Source organism: Dipodomys spectabilis, unplaced genomic scaffold (assembly GCF_019054845.1).
Source record: "Dipodomys spectabilis isolate Male_0828 unplaced genomic scaffold, ASM1905484v1 ptg000054l, whole genome shotgun sequence".
In the NCBI taxonomy this organism is placed as follows: domain Eukaryota; kingdom Metazoa; phylum Chordata; class Mammalia; order Rodentia; family Heteromyidae; genus Dipodomys; species Dipodomys spectabilis.
The window spans coordinates 3,088,466-3,113,656 of NW_024870731.1; the positions used below are offsets into that span (position 1 = coordinate 3,088,466).

General features: G+C 39.5%; 1 protein-coding gene and 1 pseudogene across 4 annotated transcripts in view; both read left to right on the plus strand.

Annotated features, from left to right (window-relative positions):
• Erc2 (ELKS/RAB6-interacting/CAST family member 2) overlaps positions 1-25,191 on the plus strand; it is a 789,311-nt gene that overhangs the window by 595,431 nt on the left and 168,689 nt on the right. The gene's annotated exons all lie outside the window — the stretch shown is intronic.
• On the plus strand, positions 5,782-9,483 carry LOC122108240 (annotated as a pseudogene).

The following is a 25,191-nucleotide window of genomic DNA, read 5'->3' on the forward strand; positions in this document are numbered from 1 at the left end:
TTATAACGTGGTTCATGTCCAGTGCCTCCAGGGGTAGATGGGCTAAGACTACACAGATACAGAGGCTTAGAGGGGAGTCTTTTCCACTCTTCAGTCATATCCACCCAATAGTTTTGATGGATGGACACTTGCTATCATTTAGAGTTACTTTGTTTACTGCAAGGACATAAATTTTCATAGTATATTGTCATGCTTGGGCATTGCATGTACATTATATTTCCTGAATAACTCCAACAATATCCTTTGCAGACTTAGCATTTGCTTAGAAGGACTTTTTCTTGAAGTTGAGTAAATTGTCCATTTGGAAAGGGAGTGTTATCAAATGCTAATGTTCAAAGGAAAAGAGAGTTTTAAAATAGTTTTGGTCAATTGAAAGTTCCCTACAAAGTCATATACATTTTTATTCTTTAGTGGTGGTTCTGGGGCTTGACCTCATGGGCTGGATACTGTCCTTGAGCTTGTTTTCTCAAGGCTAGCATGCTACTACTTGAGCCACAGCTTTACTTTCAGCTTTTTGTTGATTAATTGGGGATAAGAGTCGTGTGGACTTTCTTGCTTGGGCTGCCTTTGGAACAGAATCCTCAGATCTCAGCCTCCTGAGTAGTTAGAATTTTAGGTGTGAGTCACTGGCACCTAGCCAAAGTGGTGTATCTTAAAAGCATCTGTAACTGGGTGTCGGTGGCTCATACCTGTAATCCTAGCTACTCAGGAGGCTGAGATCTGAGGATTGCAGTTCAAAGCCAGCCAGGGCAGGAAAGTCCGTGAGACTCTTATCTCCAATAAACCACTAGAAAGCCAGAAGTGCTGCTGTGGCTCAAGAGGTAAAGCACCCACCTTGAGCTGAAGAGTGCAGGGACAGTGCCAAGGCCCAGAGTTCAAGCCCCACGACCGACCAAAAAAAAAAAAAAAAAAGCATCTGTAAGACTGCCCTTCATATCTCTGTTGTCACTGTATTTGATTTTGGTGCCTTGCATCTTGTATATACATTTATCTAATTGGGGGGAGGGGAAGGGGAATAACAAAATGCTGAAACAAGGACACAGGATGACCTATTGCAACAATGATACTCACAAGACACTATGTTGGAAATGAACGTTACAACTTTGGGGAGGGGAGGAATGAGGGAAGTGGGTGAGGGAAGGGATAGTAGGAGAAAAACAAAGGAGAGGGTAACAATGCTTGAGAAGAAATGTACTCATTACCTTACTTATGTAACTGTAACTTCTCTGTACAGCATCTTTACAAGAAAATAAAATTTAAAAAAAGACTGCCCTTCAATGCAGTTTTCTGTAGGTATCTGGGGAGATTACACGGTCCCTGAAGGAGGTATGCTTGTCAGTCTGGTGTTGATGGGTGGTGGTCTCTTCTGCCTCTGTATAACAGAGTTGGATATTCCTATGAGAATCATCTCCTCCATAACTGATGGCCCCAAGTGTTTGGGTAAATTAATTTTTGTATGTGCCAATTCAAGGACTGGAACTCTTACTTAGCTTCCTTGCTCACAATTGGTGTTTTACTGTTTGAGCGCTGCCTCCAATTCAGCATTTTCCTGGTTAATTAGAGATGGAATCTCACAGACTTTCCAGACTTTTGGCTTCAAACCCAGATCCTTCACATCGTCTCAGCCTACTGAGTAGCTAGGATTACAAATGTGAGCCACTGGCACTTGGTTATATTTTAATATGAATTATATGAAAAAGTATAATGAACCCTTACGTGCCCTTCATCCAGCTTCAACAATTACTCATCTCATTGCCAATCCCCACCCCTGTCTCTGGATTATTTTGAAGCAAATCCCAGACATTATATCATTCATCTATAAATACTTAAGTATAAACATTATTTTTTCAGATAAACATTTGGACACTAAATTGCAAATACTTCAAGGTGGAAGGGAATTCTTTTTTTTTTTTAACAGAAAATGAAATTTATTTCTTTTTTATTGTCCACACAGAACTCCTTCTTGCCTCCATTACTAAAATATAGCTAAGATTCTAGCCCATAATTTCCTGGGAACTTAAAATTTTTATTAAGTTGTTGTACAAAGAGGCTACAATTGCATGTTTCAGGTTATGATTACATGCAACTTGATTATTGCCACTCTTTCCACCATTCTCAGTATAGGGGAATTCTAATGAAGGCCTTTCCTTATCATGTTGGGCCCCCTTGGGACCCAAATATGATTTTTTAATGTTGTTACAAAAAAGCAAAATGGATAATTTGATGATATTGTGTGGAGAAACCAGAAAGATTTGCATCAGTAGACTCAATCCTTAAGCAGATTTTTTTTTTGCTCTGTTTTCTGACTTATGTTTAAGTCTTTGTGTTCCCAGAGTTCATAGAATCTCATCTCTTCATTACCTATTAGTAATTATTCATGTTTCTACAAAAATCTTTGGAGGCAAGGCCAGACCTTGATACTGTCTCTTTTCAACTTTTTGGCTAAATGGTAACAAATAACTTTCAAAGTATGTGAATTTGAACTAGCTACATCCTTTGCACTCATAGTATCTTGGGTCTTGGTTGAAACATCTTTGATACAGAAAATGACACCCAATTAAACTCATTTTTTTTCCCGTGGGTTGTGGGGCTTGAACTCTGGGCCTTGGCGCTGTCCCTGCACTCTTCAGCTCAAGGTGAGCAATCTACCACTTCTGGTTTTCTGGTGGTTTTATTAGAGATAAGAGTCTCACAGAGTTTCTTGCCCAGGCTGGCTTTGAACTGTGATCCTTAGATCTCAGCCTCCTGAGTAGCTAGGATTACAGGCGTGAGCCACTGGCACGTGGCAAACTCATTTTATAATGAGGTTAAGTTTCAGAATCTCTAGGAAATATGAGTATAATCATTTAGTGTTTTCATTAATGATCATCTCAGCAACCCTCCATTGTTTGGAAACAAATTCACTTTTAAGGGTTGCTTTTCATCATTAACTAATTTAACTACCATTTATTTTTTAATGTATTTGAAAGATTTGATATATTTCTGCTGTATCTCATTTTTTTATTGTTGAGGTGATGTACAGAGGGGTTAGAGTTACGTAAGTAAGGTATTAAGTACATTTGTTGTCAAACTTGTTACTCCCTCCCTCATTTTTCTCCTACTTTCCCTCCCCCCTCAATAATCCCCAAGATGTGCAGATCATTTCCAACATATTATCTTGTGAATATCGCTGTTGCATTGGTTCCCCCACTTGTTCTTTGTCTCACCATTTTTTGTTCCCTTCCCTAATTCATAGAAACGTACAAACGAAACCAGGGTACCATAATCAAATACAGTTACAACAGGATATAAACCATGGGGGAAGAACACACAACTTCACCCCAGTTAGTATGCTACTATCAAGAAATCTAATAACAATAGATGCTGGAGGGGATGTGGCCAAAAGAAACACTACTGCATTATTGGTGGGAGTGTAAACTTGTTCAACCACTCTGGAAAGCAATATGGAGGTTCCTCAAAAGACTAAACATAGAGGTCCCCTAAGACCCAGCAATCCCACTTCTGGGCATTTACTTAAATGACCACAAACAAGGCCATACTAAAGCTACCAGCACAACTATGTTTATCACAGCATTATTCACCATAGCTAAGATATGGAACCAACCCAGATGCCCCTCAGTAGATGAATGGATCAAGAAAATGTGAGATATATATATATACATATATATGTATATGATTTATATGCTTCCATCAGAAAGAATGACATTGCCCTGGGGCTGGGAAGGTGGCTCAGTGGTAGAGTACTTGCCTTGCATGCTCAAGGCCCTGGGTTCCATTCCTCAGCACCACATAAGAAAAAAGCCAGAAGTTGCGCTGTGGCTCAAGTGGTAGAGCTCTAGCCTTGAGCTGAAGAGCTGAGGTACAACGCCCAGGCCCAGAGTTCAGGCCCCACGACCGGACCCAAAAAAGAAAAAAAAAAAAAAAAAAAGAATGATACTGCCCCATTTGTAAGGAAATGGAAAGACATGGAAAAAATCATATTAAGAAAGTAAGCCAGACCCAAAGAAACATAGATTCCATGGTTTCCCTTATTTGCAATAATTAGTATTCATCTAGGATAATTTTATCTGATGAGCAGAATAGCTCCATAGTTATGTACATATGACCATATAAGATGATGCTAGGCAAAATGAACTACAAGACATGGACACAAGAGGTCTTTCTTTGTTGTTGTTGTTATTAACTACAATTTATTGAGCAATAACTATAGATGCTCATAGTCTCTATTTTGTAGAACTCTAGTGTGAGTATTTGAGTATCAGTTGTACATCCACACTTGGCAGCATTTTGATGATTTAAGGCGAGGTTCTGGGATGGCTTTTCTACCTACATATCCCTTCATTAGGTTACTGTAGAATATCTTTGAATTGAGCCAGACATTTATCTTGGGGTTGGCTTTCAAATTTGGTTGCTATGGAGGAGCATGGCTTTAGAAGGTGTACAAGCTGGATAAAGGACTTGGGCAGCATTCTACCTGTGGTTGCATAAAATCTGGGGAATGAAGTTGTCCCCGGAGAAGTGGGAAACATGAATCCCAGAGCATTCCACCAAAACACACTTTGTGTCCATCATATCTCAGTTGCCAGTTGGCAAGCCTGGGCATTGACAAAAAGCATTTCCATAGCAACTCTGTGTTTCATAGCATCTAGCTTTAATCTTCAACAGCATCTCTGACAGTGATCTGTTAGCCTCCATCTACCCTGGGTTGATAAGGTATTTATTAATACAAGGGTAAAAGTTCTCAGGACTTAAGGAAGTGGAGGAAAGATGATCTGAGTTTGAATCTTGGCTCTATTTTTACTCTCCTGACTGAGAACTTGCGAAGTATGTAATTGGCATTATGCCCTGGGTGGAGTTCTGGGGATTCAATGCCTTAATACATATAAAGCAGCCCAAATCTGCTACTTAGTGTCATTGTTTCTCTCATTTGTAATAACTAGAATATGTCTAGGATGTTCTTTGCAGAGGATCACAATAACTCAATAGCTATGTGTATATGCCCATATAAAATGATGCTCATCAAAATGAATTCCAAGACATGGAAACAAGAGAGGTTTTTTTTTAGTGTAATGTTTGCAGTTATTTCGTCTTTTATTTTTTCCCCCTCTGGTTTATTCCCTGTTGTCACTCTTTTTCATTTCTGTACACTCTGTTTTGTATATAAGCTTATCTGATTTGGGGAAGGGAAGGAAAATCACAGAAATGGCGGGACAAAGGGTGAACCAATGCAACGGTGATACTCACTAGACACTAAGTTAGAAATAAACTTTGTAACTTGGGCAGAGGTGTGGAGTGTGGAGGGGGGATGGGAGAAAATGAGGGATGGGGTAACTATTCAAAAAGAAATGTACTCAGCTTACTAATGTAACTGTAACCCCTCTGTACATCACTCTTACAATAAAAAATAGAGAGAAAACACTCTACCTTTTAAAAATTAAGTTTTGTTGTACTCTAATTTTCTTTATCATTTACCCCCTTCATCTTTGGTTCTTTTCCCTTTTGCCACTGAAGGGTTCACTATCCTTGATTAGCCAAGGCAGGTCTCTTGTCTGCTCTTCTCCTCAGTACTCCCCATGGCTGCTGAGTTTACTCACCTCCATGTTTAAAGTGTTCATTTCCTCTTTCTTTCCTTATAACAGGTTTTAAGGACTCATCCTATTTGAGTGGTTCATCCATCCTTTCTCTGCACATTCCACAAGTAGCTATTGAGCATCTTTTAAGGGTTGGGCATTGTGTTTGGCCCTGGTGACGTGGTCTCTGCCTTGTGGAATCCACGCTATAATGAGCAAGTTTGTTATAGAAGCTGGTAATTTTTATGCCAGATGGACGGTAAGTGGTCTGATTTAGAAAGTTCTAGATGTTATGGGGTAACTGTAAAAATTGGAAGATAGCATAGCTATGTGGGAAGCTTCCAGGAAGGATGGAAATATCAACTAAGATCTGGGGACTGAAAGAAGTAAGTAAGGTAAAGGAGGGGAATAGAAGTAATATTTCTGAGTCCCACATCAAATATGATATTCAACTCACCAATAAAAAGAATTCAGGGATTGAACTGATATGATGTTACTAAAAATCCCAAAAGAGCTCTGGAAGTTTCTGTCAAGAGTGATCATTTATATAGTGGGGGGAAGTCATACCCATATGTTTGCAATAAAAATAGTTTACCACAGTATTTTTTACTCCTAACCAAATCTATGCCTTACTAAATAGACAGATTGCTGGGCACTGATAGCTTGACCTAGTAATCCTAGCTGCTTAGGAGGCTGAAGTCTGAGGATTGCAATTCAAAGCGAGTCTAAGCAGAAACATCCATGAGACTCTTATCTCCAGTTAACCAGAAAAAAGCTGGAAGTAAAGGTGTGGTTCAGATGGGAGAGCACCACCCTTTAGTGAAAAGCTAAGTCACAAATGAGACCCTGAGTTCATCCCCAGTACTGACAATAAAGAAATAAATTAATTAATAAAAGTCTCCCTTTTAAGCAGGGCTAGAGTCCCCCTTTTTCTTCCATCTCCACAATGTATTTGACATATGTGCAATCTATATGACTAATCCAAGTCATTTTCCCCAGGCTATCTTTGCAGATGCTCTCCCCACAGTGGACCATGGCACTGTTCATGTTCTCATTGGTCAGCTGTAACTAGATAGGAAAATGTAGACATTGCCTTTCCTTCATGTTAGTATTAGAAATAATTTACATTTTAATAATAAGGACAGATTTTTTAAAATAAAATACACTATGATTGAGGCTCCCAGAACTGGTCTGAACTTTTTCAGGGGAGATAATAAGCTTGGAAGATATTTAAAACTACAGCTTAGAGTTAAGCTTTTGTAATGCAATAAAAGTGTATGTTTCAAAATCTGTGGCAAGTTTGAACTACTTTCCATTGCATAATCTAATATTTTATTATTTTAATATTTGAAATCATACAATGATTTTTCTAAAGAATATAAAACCTAGGGAAAAAAACCAGTTGACTCCTGCCAAGGCTGACCTCAGTGAAAATGGGCCTCTGTTTCCTTAGCATCTCTGAAAACATGGGTTCTTTAACTTCTATTAACTGAAGAAATAATAATGCTGAGACTTAGAGGAGAGGGTTGCTGTTTCTATTGAGCAGCTGCTGGTGGCAGACAAGAAGAGCTGTAGCCTTTGCTGGCAAAGGACAGTCCACTGTGACCTGGACAGGAGGATTGCCAGGGATTTTTGTTCTCTTTGTCTATCCATCCCCCTACTTTCTTTTTAGACCATACTATTGTCTCCTGGAACTCTCTTGACACCATTCACTTTGGCATCAGTAGCACCCAAAGCAGAACTGATTAACTGCAGGCTCCCAGAATTTTAAATCTTGGCCCAAAGAAACATAGGTCCCATGGTTTCCCTTATTTGCAATTACTAGTATATGTCTGAGACAAGCAGAAAAGGTCAGATAAGTTGATGTTAGGGAAATGAACCCTAAGATATGTATTCAAATGTTTTTTTCTTTCATGCGATTGTTTCTAACACATTTATAAGATTATTTCTTTGTAGCTTTGTATGTCCCTCCCCCACGGTATAACCCCTGCTTTCACTGTATTTGATGTTGTTATAATTTGTGGAGGGGAAGGGAAAAAACAAATCGTTTAAATAGGGATACAGGTGGACCCATTGCAACAATGAGACATACAAGTCCTATGTCGAAAACAAACTTTACAACTTTGGTGGGGGGGGAGGGTTGGGTGGGGCAGAGGGAGGATGGGATGGGAAGGGGAAACAAAGGAGGAGGCTATAATGCTTGATAAGAAATGTACTCATTATCTTACCCATGTAATTGTAACCCCTCTGTATAGATTTTTACAATTAAAAAAAAAAAAAAGAATTTTAAATCTTGGAAAACAATCCAACACACATCCCTGGTCTCTGAGATACAGATTGCATTACAATCAGCTCACTGTGATTTAAGCACAGCCTTCCTGTTGAAGATTCAAGGTTTGATTGTGCATGTGTGTGTTTGTGTGAGCATGCATACACATACACACACAAACACACATACACACAAACACACACACACACACACCCCAAATACACTTCATTCAGGAACTTTCTGTTGAGGTTATTTCATTTTACACTTAATGGACCAAGCCAGGCATGGTGCACACCTGTAATCACAGAAATTGGGAAGTAGAAGCAGGGATTGTGAGTACTAGGCCAGACTGGGATGCAAAATTAGAACCTATTTGAAATGAAACTAAAGGTCAGTAATGCCGTAGAGAAGAAATGTACTACTATCATCATAGTAGGGTGAAATAACTATGTAGAACCAGCTGGGTAGGCCAATCTGAAATTCTGACAATGTCAGGTATTTCAACAGTACAGTATATTAGATAGAATTGATTCATTGTGTTTTCACTATTCAAGATGGGTTAAGGGGATCATGTTCATATAGGACTAGGTAATTATAAAAGGATTTCCTCTCAGATGATTTTAAAAATGACTAATAGTAGTGATGTTATATCTTTTTCTATATCTTAAAAAAATCAAGAATAAGTGATATGTGCTGTGCAAGTTTTATCTCTTAAACCATAGAAATTACACATGCATATTATGATAAATACTAACTAGAAAAAGAAAACATTTATCAGTGTGGGGCCGTTGGCTCCCAGCCTGCCGCAGAGCCGCCACCCACATGGAAGCCCAACCTGGGCTTCGGCATCTCGGAATGCCCATGTTTTGTTCAAAGATTTCTTCACTGGACAGAACTATTAGCTCCTTCAAATCTGCTCATTTCAATGGAAAGAATAGCAAAATCAAGGCAACTGTTGTTCCCCAATGAAGATGCAGCCAGACTCAACCTGAATGACCAAAGGATTCAAGAAGCCTGGAAGAGGAGTCTTTCCACCGTGCACCCTGACAGCAGCAGGCTGATCCCTGTGCTCTTCCGGCCAGCAGCTTTCCTGCCTTGGCGGCGCCCATGCTGTTTTTGTCAATGATGCCAGCAAAAGGAATGATATCCAAGCTTGTACCTCAGGTTTCCTTTTATGCCTACACAACAGCTTTCACCATCGTCAATGGCAACTCCAGCTATGGGCGTCATGGGGCAGAGCGAGTGGTATTAGCAATGGGAGCATTCTGTTCTTCATCCTTCCTTGGATTGTTCCCTTATTTGGTTCAAATAAAGTATCCCCTGATTAACCCTTTGACCAAAAGGCCTGAGAATTGAGGAAAAGGCTGTTAGGGAAACATCGATATCCAGGGCAGTGCTGTTTGAGATCTCAGCTTTGATCCCAGAAGTCTTCACCTACTTTTACAAAAGGACCCTGTTTTACTTGTAAAACCCTTGGTCATTGTGGACTGCCCAATTATCTTGTACTGTGCTGGTGATGGGACTGATGGTCCAGTATCGTTTAGCATGTTTCCTCAAGTCAGTCGGGTGTAGAGCAGAAAGCTTGAAGAATTTTCCACAGAAGAAACAGAACTATTCTTTAACAGAGGATTTAGGCTATTTTAGGTGAAGTTATCTGGTATCTGCCTGGAATCCTCCTTCCCTTCAAGGTCTCAGGAGACCCCTGCAAGACAGACTAGCTTCCGAGCTGGGTTCTGAGGCTGGAAGAAGAGGGACAAGAGGATCCTAGCTGGCACCAAAGAGCTGGCCTGTGAAGCGATACTGTGAAGTACTAATAAACATCTAAAACTGAAAAAACATTTATCCAAGAAAAAGGTTATCATTTTGAAGTTTTTTGCTTCTAACCTCTTTTATGCCCACATTTGACATGTAAGTGGTTGTACTTTGTTCATTTTTTCTGTATAAAAGTATTGCCTAGTTTTCTTTAGTTACTATAAATAAATGATTTTTCTCTACAAGGTACAGTATATGCCTTTTAATAAAAGGTATAGTACCTTTGAATAGTACCTTTGAATCAAAGGTATAGTACCTATACACCCAGTAGGGGAGAAGGAAGCCTTGCAGTCGATGATTGGAACTTAAAATCAGGATTTAACTGTCTACACCAAAGCTTGAAACACTTGTTGAACCAACCTCTATCTGGCCTGTTACCTGGCTCAGGTTGCTGCAAACATGGGCAATGCCTAGATATTCATTTCACTGGGGGAATAGAGAGCTAAGGAAGGAAATAAAAAGTAAATAAGGGGAGAAAACATAGCAGTGGAGAAAGGGGAAGGAGAGGAGTGAAGAGGGGGGAGAAGGTTGGAAAGGGGAGTAGAGGGGAGCAGAGAGGAGGGGAGGCAGGGAGAAGAGGATAACATTTCCAAAACAAGAAATAATAAGTACCATTGAGTGTTTAATATTCAAAATATAGAAAACATTCAATGCAATGAAAAAAGATATCATGAGACAATATAAGATCAATTTCTAAATAATTTTGCTAGTATTTACAGTGCCTTGTTGATAAAACCACCTTTTAGTGTTTGTTAGATTCTTCCTATATAATCCTCTGGAAATTTTGAATGTCAGGTTGCTACATAATATATTCAAGAGAAAGAATATTTAATTATTGTTTCCACTGAAGAAGAAACTAAGGGCTGAGTCATAACTCAAGTGGTAGAGTATGCCTACTAATAAGCATAAAGCCCTGAGTTCAAATACCATGTGGTTCTCTCCCCTTCAAAGAAAGAAAAAAGCAACCTATTGGTAATATTACATACACACACACACACACACACACACACACACACACACACACACACACGTATACACACACGTACATATATACACACAATGATGAAACTATTGGCTTCCAAACTATATGTATAGAGTTCTTTCATATCATCTACAAAAATCAACTGAAAAATGGATCATAGACCAAAATGTAAGAGGAAAAACTACAACATTGCTATAATAACTTACAGACATAAATCTTTTTTTAGCATATGTGCTGCTGAAGCGAGCATGACAGACATAAATCTTAATGAATGTGAGATAAACAAGTACTTTTAGATATAATCCCAAAGCACTAATGAAAAATAGATTATAATACAAAGGATAAATGTAATAATATTTGTAATCTTATTATATAAGATTATAGCAATGGGATAATGTAATATCAATAGGATAAATATAATACCATGGAAACTAAGGACAAATAGGATGAACTTCATCAAAATGTATTGTCCTTCAAAGAATATCAAGAATATCAAGAACAGATGACTCAAAACTGGGGAAAAATTGCAAATCAAGTACCTGTTAAGATTCTGTGTCTAAAGTATATGAAAATTTACAACTCAATAGTAACAATTCAAATAGCCAGTTTAAAAATGGGCAGAAGCTACTGGGTGCTGGGTTCAAGCTACTTGTGAGGCTTAGATCTGAGGATCATTGTTCAAAGCCAGACAGGGCAGGAAACTCTGAGAGACTCTTATCTCTAATTAACCACCTGAAAACCAGTAGTGGAGCTGTGGCTTAAGGTGGTAAAGTACTAGCCTGGAGCAAAAGAACTCAGGAACAGTGCCCAGGCCCTGAGTTCAAGCCTTACACCAAAAAAAAAAAAAAAAAAAAAAAAAGGCAGGAAATAAACACACTAAAAGATAGCTCAAAACCATTATTTAAAGAACTAGAAATAAAAAAAAAAAATCAAAGCCATTACATTGACTTGGATGAATTTTTATAAGGAAAAAAGAGAGTAACAAATGTTGGCAAAGACATGGAGGAAATATAACTTTCACACATTGCTGATGTGATTATAAAATGGTACAGCTACTTTGGAAATCAGTCCAGTGGTTCCATGTTAAACATGGGGTTCTCACAAATTGAAGCATTGCCACTCCTAGATATATGTACCTGAAAGAAATGGAGAACATACAGACCCACAAAGATTGCACATAGCAAGTTCATAGCAGCATTATGTATATCAGCTGAAAATTAAAAACAATGCAAATGATAAATTGGTGTCAACCAGATACAAAATATGATATATCCACATAATGAAATATTACTTGATAGAATAAAAGCATTGAAGTACTGATAGATGCTGTAACATGGAAAACTTGAAAATATGTTCAGTGAAAGAAGCCAATTACAAAAGACCACATATTGTATGATCCATTTTGAAGTGATGAAATTTACTAAGAAATCAAATGTGATAATGATTTCATAACTATGTAAAAGAAACTTAGTAAAAGAACTTAGTAAAAGAAACGAAGTAAGGGCTTATGAAACAAGAAGATGTGGTAATGATGATGGGAGTGGTCTGGTCTTGGTAGTGGTGATGATCAAGGATAATATGATGATGGCCATACCACTGACCAAGAAGGTGGTGGTGACAGTGATGCCACCAATGATGATGATGGGAGTAATGCCCGGCCATTGTGGTTGTGCTGCTCTTAGTGATGACAACAACGATGCTAATGGTGGTGATGGTTCTGTGGAGTCTGAATTTGAGGTTCTCTGAAGTTCTTTGTTTCCAGGAGCCTGAAAAACCATAGGCCTTCAGCTGCAAGTGGTGGTCTTTGCTCTCTGGTCAGTTATTACCTTTCAGGTTAATAGATTTGTTATAAAGTTTGTACTTACCTCTGCAGGTAGAGCCAAGCTTATTAGCAGTTAATGGGCTTTGAACCTCTGCCATCAGCAGCCACGTATGTCAGTGATGTTTTGGAAGACTTACTGTGTACTTGGGTTGTTATCCCACAGTGACTCAATCATGAAATTCTTCGATAAAAAGATTAAGAAGGACCATAAGATGGTCATTTTTGCAGGTCACAAATGGGTGACTATCAGCAGTTTTACCTGGATTAAGTTATAATATATCTGGTGCTAATTCAGTCATAGGAAAGCCAAGTGCACTATAGTACTACTCTCCCTTTACTAGGTGAGTGGAATGGGAAGGAGAAGTAAAAAAGATGCTATTCCCTACACTTTTGTGCCATTGACTCTGTGTGTATGTGCATGTGTGTATATGAGTACAAGTGTGTATGCATACATATGTGTACATGAGAGAGAGTATTAATGTGTTCCTAAAGAGCTTAGATACTATAGATCCATGCTATGTGGTACTGTAGCTACAAGCCATGTCTGGATGTTGAGCATTTGAAATATGGCTAATCTGTATTGAGCTATTCTATAAAATACATATCTAATTATAAAAACTTTGCATGAAGACAAATATAAATTATCTCAGTAATAACTTTATATTGATTACATATTTAAATAATATTTTGGGTACATTAGGTTAAATAAAATAATATTCATTTCAATTTTTTTCTTTTTACATTTTCAACAGGGCTACTTGGAAATGTTTTACTTTTTTCTGTTTGGTGGCACTCTATCAAAGTCTTTCTCAGTCTACTTTATGGGCCGAATCAGTAGGGAGATGGTTGAGTCAAAGTGGCTTTTAACTGGTCCTAAGTGTGCTAAGCTCAGATCTGCTTGCATTTTCTTGAAAGAGGACAGAAACCAAATCTGGCCTTTGCAGTCTATGTTTTGGAAATCACATTATGGAAATATAGGTTCTCTAATATGCAAGATAGATTCTGATTTTTCCATGTACTTAGAGTGTTTCCCTCACTTTTGCTGTTTATTCTCTTTGTTCATTCTGTCATCATGTTATCAAAATATTGAAACTCTGGCTTGGAGAAAGCAGAGCATTCAAGATACAGAATGCCTCTCCAATTCAGCATGAGTCTGTCCCAACCACTGGGGATTGGCTAAGTGTGTAAGTTCTTGAAAACCGAGACCATGCAGTGTCAGTCTTTCGGTGCTGACAGTTTGAATCACAGGGTCATGGCACCACAGGCTCCTTTAACTCCCCAAATCCCCAGTTAGAAGGGGGATCCTGGGTGCCACATTAGGAGGCTGTTGTGGGAAGATGAGAAGTGAGAGTTTCCAGGGTGCCCATTAATGCACTCACTTCAAGGTGCACTGGTGAGACTTCCCTGGTGGGCCTGTGCTCTTTGATGGTGAGGATGGCTCTTCTTGTTGGTACATGACCAAGAGCAAGTATGGAGCTTTCTAAGCACAATATTTTGTAACCCACACGAAGCAGAATATGGCAGACAGTGATAAAATCAAAGTTGCCTAATTGTACTGGGTGATCCCATAGCACAGAGGAGGCGGCTGCTGAAGGGGATGTGTGATGAGTTTGAAAAGTGAACAGCCTGTATCTTGAGCCATCGCCAAATCATTGTTTGAATAGGTCAAGTTAATTCTATCCTAAATCCCTCTTTCCTCTAGAGCCACATCCTCTGAGTCATAGAGAAATCAAGGCAAGGATATAGCTCAGTGCTACCCTTACAAGCACAAGACTGGATTAAAGCTTTAGCACTACTAGATAGATAGATAGATAGATAGATAGATAGATAGATAGATAGATAGATAGATAGATAGATAGATAGAGTTCAAAGTTGGCAGTCTAGGAAGTAGGGTATCTTATTATAGCCATCTTATTTTGTCCTCTATAATGGCCAGCTTTTGTTTTCATGTTGTAAAATTGCTGCCACAGTGCAGCCATTGCATCTATGTTCCCACAGAAGAATAGTAAATGATTTTACCACTGGGAAGTGAGGTCCCCTTCTAAGGACTGTTGCCTATCCATTGACCTACAGTGGGTCATATGGCTGGCTTCTCTTAAAAGCCAGCGACTGGAATGTGGATTTTGTCATGCTAAGTACTCTGACAAACAGAAATATATTCTACATAAATACCCCCTCGCTAGCTCCAGTTCTTGTATATAATAAAACAATCGTACCTTTATAGTTTAAAGAACAGACCAGGAAACACTACAGCTACCTCCAAAAACAGTAGCAGCTGCTTTGATGATACTCATGTATAATACTGGCTGAGCATGTCTCATAGACCTCTTCTGACCAGAGAACCCAACACAAGCTTAGTGCTTGACATCTTTCTTGCCCCTTTTAACAATTTGATGAAGAAGATACTGTTCTTCCCATGTTACACAGAAGGAAACTTTTGCAAGGGACATGGCTAATGTCTAGAATGCCTGGGAAGCTAACCCTTACCTTTGCTGTCAGTGTCTGGGCCTTTGTAATCCCCAAGCTCTCTAGCTACAAGGCTCCAGGTGTGTAGTTGGTTTACCTAGTTATTATCTAACCCCATTAAAGCTTAGAACCAAAGATCTAAGGATGGTTAGAAAAAAAGGAGGGGCTGGGAAGGTGGCTCAGTGGTAGAGTGCTTGCCTCGCATGAATGAGGCCTGGGGTTCAATTCCTCAGCACCACATAAAACAGAAAAAGCCAGAACTGGTGCTGTGGCTCAGTGGTTGAGTGCTAGCCTTGAGCTGAAAGCTGAGGGACAGCACCCAGGCCCAGAGTTCAAATCCCACAACTGGCAAAAAAAAGAAAGAAAGAAAATAAAAGAAAAAAAGTAAAAAAGAAGAGGGAGAAGGAGAAGGAGAAGAAAAGGCAAAGAGGGAAAAGGGGAAGGGAGGAAGCACTATCAGAATCACTGTGGAGCAACTGAAACAGGCCCCATGGCTATCAAACACCTAAAAGATGTGGTTCTAGACTCTCTCAAGCTTAGAGCATTTTCCAAAGATCCTCTATTTGGAAGGAGTTGTCATTTCCACATAGAATGGTTGGTTTAGTGTTGTCTGGGGCATTCTCAGCAGCAGCTGGGCCAAATGGTGCTCCAGCAGCCACAAGGTCTGCGATGTGGAAGGAGAGGTGGATCAGATTTGTGCCTAGAAGTGGAGGTTCCCCGAGAATGATGGATCAGCTTTTGATGCCTAGCAACTTCCAAACAGCACAGAAACCATACGGACACATGCCAAAAGGGGGAAACAACTTTTGATCTAATTAGAATAAATTAAACTTTTGGTGTACATGAAAGAAAGTTGAGTACTGGCCAGTAGTTTGCTATAGATGGATTTTGTCAGGGAGCACATTTGAAAATGACACTAAAGCGAACCTCTGCCTGGCTTTTACTTGGGAAGAATTGATTTAAGGGGGTGTGGTGAATCTAACATTTAAGGATCCTCGCTCCTTGCAGGCTGAAGTTACCTGCAGAAGTTTCTATCCCTACCTTGAGTTACCAAGTTGAGATCAGTATTTTTCTTTAATGTTTTCTCAGAAGCCTCTCCCATACTCTTTCCCTGTTGTGCTATGTTTAGTCTAATGGGTGCGTTTTTGTTAGTGTGTGGAACTAGAAAGGTAATCTAATTAACAAGGAACAGCTAAGAAACCCTGCAGGAGTTTGGCAAAGGAGGTTCTGGAATTCGATTAGTTCCTCCCGCGCTCAGGTCTGACTCACCTCTGCAAGAGCAGGGAGGGTTTTGAACTTGAGGAGCAGCTTCCTGACCCTGGGAGGCACATTTCTGACAGGACAACCGTCAGTTCTGTGAGTGGCTTTCAGAAATTTCAGCTGCCTTTATTCAGAACGACTGGCACGGTAAATGTTTAGAGGGCCCTAATTATGCTTGGGGGTGATTAAAACATTGTGGATTTATGCTGTTACACTAAGGAGAACAGCTTCCTCCACATATCCCAAAAGAAAAAAAAAAGAAAGAAAGAAAGGAATCGCTGAGAGGGAGGAAAGAAAAGGGGAGGTGGGTGTGGGGGAGCACACACTAGACTTGGAGAGGCGGCCTCCTGGTACAGCATATGAATCCACTTACATGTAAATTGCTTGTCGCTGTGAATTAAGGGCAGTCTATGAAAGAACTGCTTTGCCCTGTTTACTATAGGATTTTTGACAGACTCTTTCCTCTTTCAAGTAAATTTGGCTTAAGTCCATAGTCAGTCCAGTTTTAAGTAAACTCCTCTTTTGTTACATTAACAAGGTTATAACATCAGTGAGGCAGATTTCCAGCTGCAGGAACCTGGGGCCTAAGTACTGGGCTGAGGGTATAATTAAAACCTTCGGCTGGGAGAGTTAAACTCTCAAGTAAAATTGGATAAAAGGCTAATTGTCCATAGCAACATAATACATGCTTTAAATATCTGTGAAATGAAGATGAATAGTAAGAGGCTAAGGGGGAAGAAAAAAACTGTTCTATGCTGGCAATTGAGATTTGGTTTTTTAGTTCAGAACAAAGGATACATCCTCTTCCCCTCTCCCCCAACCCATCCCCTCTAGCTCCTGTGATCTGTCCTCTATTTGTTCTGGAGATCTTCTCCTGGCAAATGAGATGTGGTCATAGATGATCAGCAGGATGAGAAGCAGAGGGACCAGAACTTTGCACGCCCCTTGCCACATCTTCCTTTCAAGGAGGGATGGTGTTGGGTGTGGGGGGTTAGGAAAGGAAGGGTACACATACCTTTGGTGACCTACTGAAGGATGACATCAAGTCAAGCAAGATGATACATTATCACAGTGCTTTAAACTAAATACATACATACATACATACATACATAGCAGCAGGTAATGGCTGTTCTTCCTGAGCAAAGGTGCACCAAGCCCATTTGTTATTTATTAGGAGCAGCCTGCTGGCTGGCAGGGGAGGGAGCCCAGAGACGTTGGGTCATTCTACACTCCTGCCCCAGTGGTATGGAAAAGCTGAAGACAGCTTCAGAAGCCCTACACTGCCACACTGCCACACTGCTGTTTGGAGCCCCATGGGAAAAATGGCAACTAAACTAGTTTAGAGTTACTCCAAGGCGGGGAGGGGGGGGTGGGAGAAGGGGCCGGAAGGGAAGGGAGGAGAAAGGGAGGAAAAATTACAGGAAATGATTTTGTGGGCAGAACCCCAAGCACCACCATGGTAAGTCCCATGGCCTCTCCCCAACAGTCCAGGAAGTGTACCCCCAAAGACTCACAGTCTTATCTGACTGGAATAGGGATGATAAGGAAAAAGGGGACATGAGAGCTAAGGCTTGCTCTGTGTTGGAGCTTGCTGCACAAGTACATGACCGTGTCCAGAATGGCTGGGCATAAAGTGGCAAGGCCCTGCTAGTGCCAAGGGGGCTCTGGGCAGGGCAGGACAGTTCTGCAGTAGCTCAGTGGCTAGGGCTAGGAGGGGAACAGTGGCTGGGCACAGGAATTAAAAGGCTCCCTCTGATAAGACTGGCAGTCAGGAGCTTCCTCAAGTGGCTAGTTCAGGCCCAAACTGCCAGGATCCAGGCCTGCAGTTGAGAGTCGTTGATACTGGCCTCTACAGCTGAAAACAATGCTGCTGATTCAAACAGGCTCAACTAGGAACTGTGTTTTTGGCCTTGCCAGCCCAGTTGTATTATATGTCAGCATGTGTGGTTCTTGTTGTTGCTCTATTTTGTTTCTGTGTTACAGGGAATAGACTCAGGGTCCCAAATTCTCTACCACTCAAGCTCCACCCTTTCCAACCACCCCTCCACCCCCAGCACAATGTAGAGACTCCTGTTTTGAGTCAAAACGCATCTTCCCAGGTTTGTAAATCAGAGCCCATGGAGACAGGGCAGGCCTACCACCAGAGCACCCATGCTGCTCAGCTGGCTGTAGTCCCTTCTTCTGTCTCATGTGAGTAGCCCTGGACCATGTGGAAGGTTCTGGAGCTTCGTCTCAATGTGTTTGCTCAGTCATTTAGATCACATGTGTGCCTCACAGTAGCTTATTATCAGTAGTGTTTAAGTACATTCAAGTATGGTGAATAAGAGCTTATATGAGAGTTTATAAATCCATTTCTCCTGTCAGCATAGTAAATTTAAATTCCTTACATGCACCAAGACTTGTAAGATGTATACTGAAGCCCAGAGTAAAAGTGTCATGTGGAACAAATAAAGCTGAGAATGTTGTGTTTGTTAGAAACCAACTCTTATTAGTTCAAACTAATAAAAGGTGTGCTCTCATTCTGTTTCTTTTTAGTGTACATTTCCTTTTCAAAGTAGAAGTTAATCTGTGTGTGCCTACATACATAACATACTATAACTTTCAGATGAGACTGCTCCTCCTATGACTTTATTAAGGTTTGATGCAAACATATGTTAAAGGAATTATGTTGTATTTTTTAAGTTACATGGGGAGATAGAGAAGGAGAAATTGGGAACCGTTGGATGGCTGCCCATTCCATCGGATGTTATGTGGAATGTGGATGGAAAGAGATCTCTCATCTCAGAGATGAGAGATCATATTTGTGACTCATCAGGTCTTTGAGAATCTAGTGCTTCATGACAAGGGAAGAGCCTTTTCAGCAGAGATTCTTCTTGTGTGGCATGCCTTTCTCCACCACAGCAGGAGACAGGGTAAGCCATGTGATGCAGTCCTAGCTGTCTTCAACACCAATGAACACAAGAGAAACGAAAAGAGTGCTGCAGGTAATTTCCAGCTTACCTGCTCCTCTGTCAGCTTTTCTTTACTCTGTTTTCTGTATTAATAGTTTACCTGGAGCATTGAAAGAGAGATGGCAGTTTTCTGTTTGGGCTGGTGGAAAGGTTTTGGAGATAGATTGTTATGATGCTAACATAACACTGCAAATGTAATGAATGCTATTGAGTCACACACCTAAACCTATATTTCCAAACTTCAAAAGCTTGCACAATGGATTATAATTTAATATGTTCATCTAAGTGTGCAGTGTTTTTTGATTTTTCTGTCATTCTTCTTCATCCAGACAGGATGGAGGAGAACATATTTATTTTTAATTAGCATTTTAAAAATAAAAACATTAACACAAGTCCACCATTTTACTCAACTTAGAATATACATTCAGTAATTTCATTGATACTATTATAATAATGAACCACCCTCACTACTATCTAATTCCAGAACATTTTCACCATCCCCACCCCCCAAACCTCATACTCAACCTCACTATTAACCTTGTTCCCAGCCCTTGAAAACACTAATCCATCTGTGTCTCTATGGATTTGCCTTCTAGGTATTCTCATAAATGTAATCATACAATACATTGCCCTTTGTATTTGGCTTCTTTCATGTGGAAGACTGATTTTAAGGTTCCTGCATGTTGAGGAATGCATCAATATTCCATTTATTTTCAGTGCCAAATAATATTCTACCAAGCAGATGGATGTGCCACCTTTTGTTTGCCCATTTACCACTCGGTAAACATATGAGTTGTTTCCATTCCTTGGCTATTATGAATAATATTGCTATGGATATTTGTGTCCATGTTTTGACATGAATATATGCTTTCATTTTTCTTGGATAGAGATACTTATCAACACTCACTACCATTGTAATGAATTATATATGTATATTTAAACATGTATGTATACAAACATATGCATATGTGCATTATCTTAGTATGTATATACAGTCACACAATATGAATCTCTGCATATGTGTGTCTGTGCATACATATTTTGTTCATTCATTTATTATCTATTGTCCTCTTTTTAGAATGGAAGCTGTGGAAAGGCCTCGACTTTCTCTTACTCTGTGCTGTAGTTCCAAATACTTATCAAGTATTGACTGAATGAATTCATTCACAAAATCAGCATCGTACTCAGTATGAAGGGAATATGTCTTTCAGAGCCACTGTTAGGCATTTAGCCTTCTTTCACTCTTCTAAGCCACTCTTTGCTGGTGGGAATCACCAACAAGAGAGCAGTTACAATCACTAGGGCTTTGGTAGGCTCTGTAATGCTTGCTACCAGGCTGCGATGTATTAAGAAACCACAAGCCCACATTCTTGTTGTTCTGCAGTAAAAGAGCTTAAACTTTGGGCCTCGTACTTAATAATATTCTACCACTTGAACTACACCTCTGGTCCTGCCTTCTTGTTGTTTATTTTAGAGATGGAATTTAGCAAACTTTTCAGCCAAGGTTGGCATGAACCCATGGGTGCCTAGCTTCACATTTTTTTTTGTCAATAATTAATATCAAGAGATGAAGTTATGCCTTTGACAGCCATCCACCTGCATTTGTAATAAAGGCAGAGATGAAGTGGTTTTGAGAAGTGTCAAGAAGAGCTTGGCCTTCTTCTTTCTCAGAGATGTGATATAGTATCCTCTTTGCCAGACAAGTCAGAGAAAAAAGAACTGGATGGTACAGAATGAGAGTTGATGGCTAAGTGCACTATTATTGGACAGCTATAGAGTTAGCTTGCTACCTAAAGTCAATGTTAAATTTATATTACAAACAAACTTCTGTATTCTTCAACAAGGAAAATGTCAGTCCAAGACAAAGGGAAATCAGCCACTCTAGAATTGCTCTTCACATCTTAACAAAGCTCAGGATATATTGTTTGGCTTTTAGGACATCTACTAACTCTACTTATATCTTAGTTAATTATAAAATTTCTTTTAAAATATCTTTATGAATTCTATAGAACTTTATTCTATTTGAGTCTGTTTCTTTGTGGTTACTTTGCCATTACACATTTGGAGGAAATAGTTCCAGTTAAAAAAAATCCACAGGAAGTTATGTATATGGTTTAAATGATAAATCTTTCCCCTTAAAAAAATGTCATGGCACAAAAGCAGACATAGTTATCACACTGTTTATTGTTTGACTTGGACACAAGCCTAGCTTTAGGTTTTAATTTTAATATATCAGAATGTATTTTTCTAGAAGGTTTGCATATAAATACTGTATGTGAGGTAAGTGGGCAGCATATTAAGTCCAAACTGAACTTGATTGAATGATTTTCTCCGAGTTTATTAGTTATTTCTCTCATCATGGAGTGAGGAATTTCTTACCTTATGTCATAGCTGGGTACATTGTCATTAAAAAAGCTCTTGGGGTGACTCCGGATACAGTATTTGGTTTTATCGGATTTATGTCTCTGTGCTGTCTTTCTGTCATGGATGATTCTTTTGCTTTTGTGATCAAGGTGAAAGTGGAGCAGTTGTCTTCCTTTTGGGAGTATCCTGAGTTAAATCCTTTTTAAAAAATAACAAAAATCAGTAAGGGAGATCTTAAGGGAATTCAGGTTACTCAGCTGCCATGGACATGTGGGTTTGGCATCATGCTTCTGGGCCCGTGAGACTTGTAAGACAAATCAGACAGGGAGAGAAGACCCCACTATCAGCCGAGCTTCAGGGAGAAAAGATGTGTCATCCCACCCTCCTTATCAACCTCCCTGCACAGTTTATAGTACACCAGTCCAGAGGAATGTGAATCCCACTTCAGAGCCCATTGTGAGTATGTTTCTGAGTTGTATAACGTGTTTCTCACAAACAGGACATGACATGTATGGTTTAAATGAAAGTAATGGCCTCGCAGCTCAGTGCCAGACCATCTTTTGTCAAAAGTATCATGGCAATCGGAAGGGCTCTGAGCTTATGTGGTCCACAGGCCAGGCCCTTAGAAGATCCTAACTTGATAGGTTTCACACAAGAAGGCTCTTAAATCAGGGGGCCTCCCCAGGTCCTGCATTCTGGTGCCTGAAAGCTGTGCTCTCTAGCAGGCTTACAACCCTCGTGGTTGTTGCTGCTCCTGCTGCTGCTGGCTGTCCACAGACATTAGTGAAGAGGAAGAGGTTCTCAGTGTTCACATTCCTTAGCTGCAGCATTTATTATCAAAACAAAATAAATCAGAAAAACCAAAGTGACACCACCATTACCACAAAACAAAACAAACAAAAAATAGAGAGCAAACAAACAAATGTCTCACCAAGAATAAGACAGTTTTTTAAAGCATATGTAGTTGCTTTGTGTTTTGTGGGATTAGGCCTTTTTTAAGCATTCCTTCATTAAGTTACTGTGGTTTTTATTTTCAGAAGGTTTGGTCCTCAGAGTAGCGCTATTGGGAGGAAGAAATGCTACTGGCACCCACTGGCTGAAGGCCAGGGATACCGCTAAACATTCTATGTGCAATAACAAAGAATTATCTGGCCCAAATATCAGGGTGTCATGTTCAAGAAATCCCATCAAACAACAATTAGGCACTGATGGCTCACACCTGTAAGTATTCAGGAGAAAGAATGTGGGCAGAAAAGTCTGTGAGACTCCTATCTGCAATTAACCAGCAAAAAGCTGGAAGTGTGCTGGATTTTGGTTGCTCATGCCTCTAACCCTAGCTACCCAGGAGGTTGAGATCTGAGGATCATGGTTTGAAGACAGCCTAGGAACAAAAGCCTGTGAGATTCTTATCACCAATAAACTACTAATGAGTGGGAATTGCAACTGTGGCTTAAATGGTAGAGTGCTAACCTTGAGCATAAAAGCTTAGGGTCAGTGCCTAGGCCTTAAATTCAAGTTTTGTTTTTTGTTTTTTAACCCTGAACTGGGGAAAAAAAAAAAAAAAGCTTGAAGTAAAGGTCTGGCTCAAATGGTAGAACATCAGCAAAAAAAGCCAAGTGAGAACAAGAAGCCCTGAGTTCAAGCCCCTAGTACTGGCACCAAAAAATAAAAAATAAAAAAATATATATAAAGGTCATGAATATGCTATTTGTTTCTTGGGGACAAAAATGTGGTGGCAAATCAGGACACTTTTTATCAAGTACTTTTAAAATAAATTTCTATCCTGATCTCCATTGATTACTATTTGATTACTATTACAGAGGCCTTTGGGTCATATGGAGCATGGTCTTGTAGGATCCTGTCTCTTCTTACCCTTCTCTCTTTTTTTCCTGGCCATGCTGGGAGCCATTTTGCTCTGCCATGTTTTTTTTATTATTTTTTAATTTTTAATAAGTTTTTTAATGTGAAAATACTGTACAGAGGGGTTACAGTTACATGAGCAATGTAATGAGTACATTTCTTTTTTTTATTGTGAAAATGCCATACAGAGGGGTTACAATTACATGGGCAAGGTAATGAGTACATTTCTTATCAAGCATTGTTGCCTCCTTCTTTGTTTTACCCCTACCATCCCTTCCAATCTCTCCCCTCCCCATCCCCCTTTCTCCCATCAAAGTTGTAAAGTTCGTTTTTCGACCTAACATCTTGTACATCACATTGTTGTAATGGGTCGACCTGTATCACTATTAAAGCATTTTGTTTTTGCCCTTCCCCTCCCCAAATTATACCAACATCAAATACAGTGAAAACAGGGGTTGTACCATGGGGGAGGGACATACAAATATGCACCCTTGACACTCAGCTGTGGCCTGGAATTTCTAGAACCTTTTTTTTGTTTTTATACATTGCTTATTTCTGATATTTCGTTCAGTTTTATGCCATCATCACCACCATCCATCTCCTTAACTCTTTTTATCATCTAAACTAAAATTTTCTACCCTTCATATGACAGCTCTCCTTTCCTCTAAGACTTGAGACCAGGGTCTCACCATTCTAAAATCTTCATATAAGTTAAATTATAGGACATTTTGCCTTTTGTGTTTGGTCTGTTTCACTTAACATCATATCTTCAGGGGTAAGAATGTTGATCCAAGCATATTGAAACCTACATTTACATTTCATGAGTTCTGTCAGTGTATATTTTAAAATTAACTGGTTGGTCAATTGTCTCATGTGAATGGCTTGAGGAGGGATCTGTTTTCATCATAGATGACTAAGCTTCTGGCATCTAGTGGGAAGAGGACAGGGATATCACTAAACATCCCACAGTGCCCAGGGCATCTCCCAGCAATGAAGAATTATCTAACCCAAATATCAGTGTGTCAGGTGTAAAGAATCCTGTCAAGGTTTTATGAATATACCAGTTATTTGTAGGTGTGGGATCTGGAAAAACAACAGAACTTATTCTTATTGAACAGTTTTTAAATAAATTTCTCCACTACCATTATTTAATTACTAATTGAATGAAACACTGAATATTGGGAGTTTGATAACAAACAAATGCAGACTGAATTTTACCCTCATGTAATGATTTCGGCTGAAAATAATGGGAGGATCTGAAGAATTAATATACTTACACAGTAATTGATTATGCTGTGAATGTTTGAAAAATATTTTTTTGTTTCTATGCAGATAAGTTGGGTTTGTGTAGCTCCATGGAGGCTGAGGGTTGAAGGGCAGGAGCTAGAAGATCTTCTTGTCCTTATTTAATACTTCTTCAGATAATCTCTCTGGCCCTTACTATTCTCATGTATACTATTCTCATGTATAAAATGAGAGCATGGGGTTTCCCTTATTTGCAATAACTAGTATATGTCTGAGACAAGCAGAAAAGGTCAGATAAGATGATGTTAAGCGAAAAGAACCCCAAGATAAGGACACAAGTGTTTTTTTTTTTTTTCTTTCTTGCTGTTGTTTCTAACATATGTATAGGGTGATTGTATTGTTGCTTTGTATGTCCCTCCCCCATGGTATAACCCCTGTTTTCACTATATTTGATGTTAGTATAATTTGGGGAGCAGAAGGGAAAAACAAATTGTTTAAATAGGGATACAGATTGACCCATTGCAACAATGAGATGTACAAGATGCTATGTCAAAAAATGAACTATATAATTTAGGTTGGGGAGGGGAGTG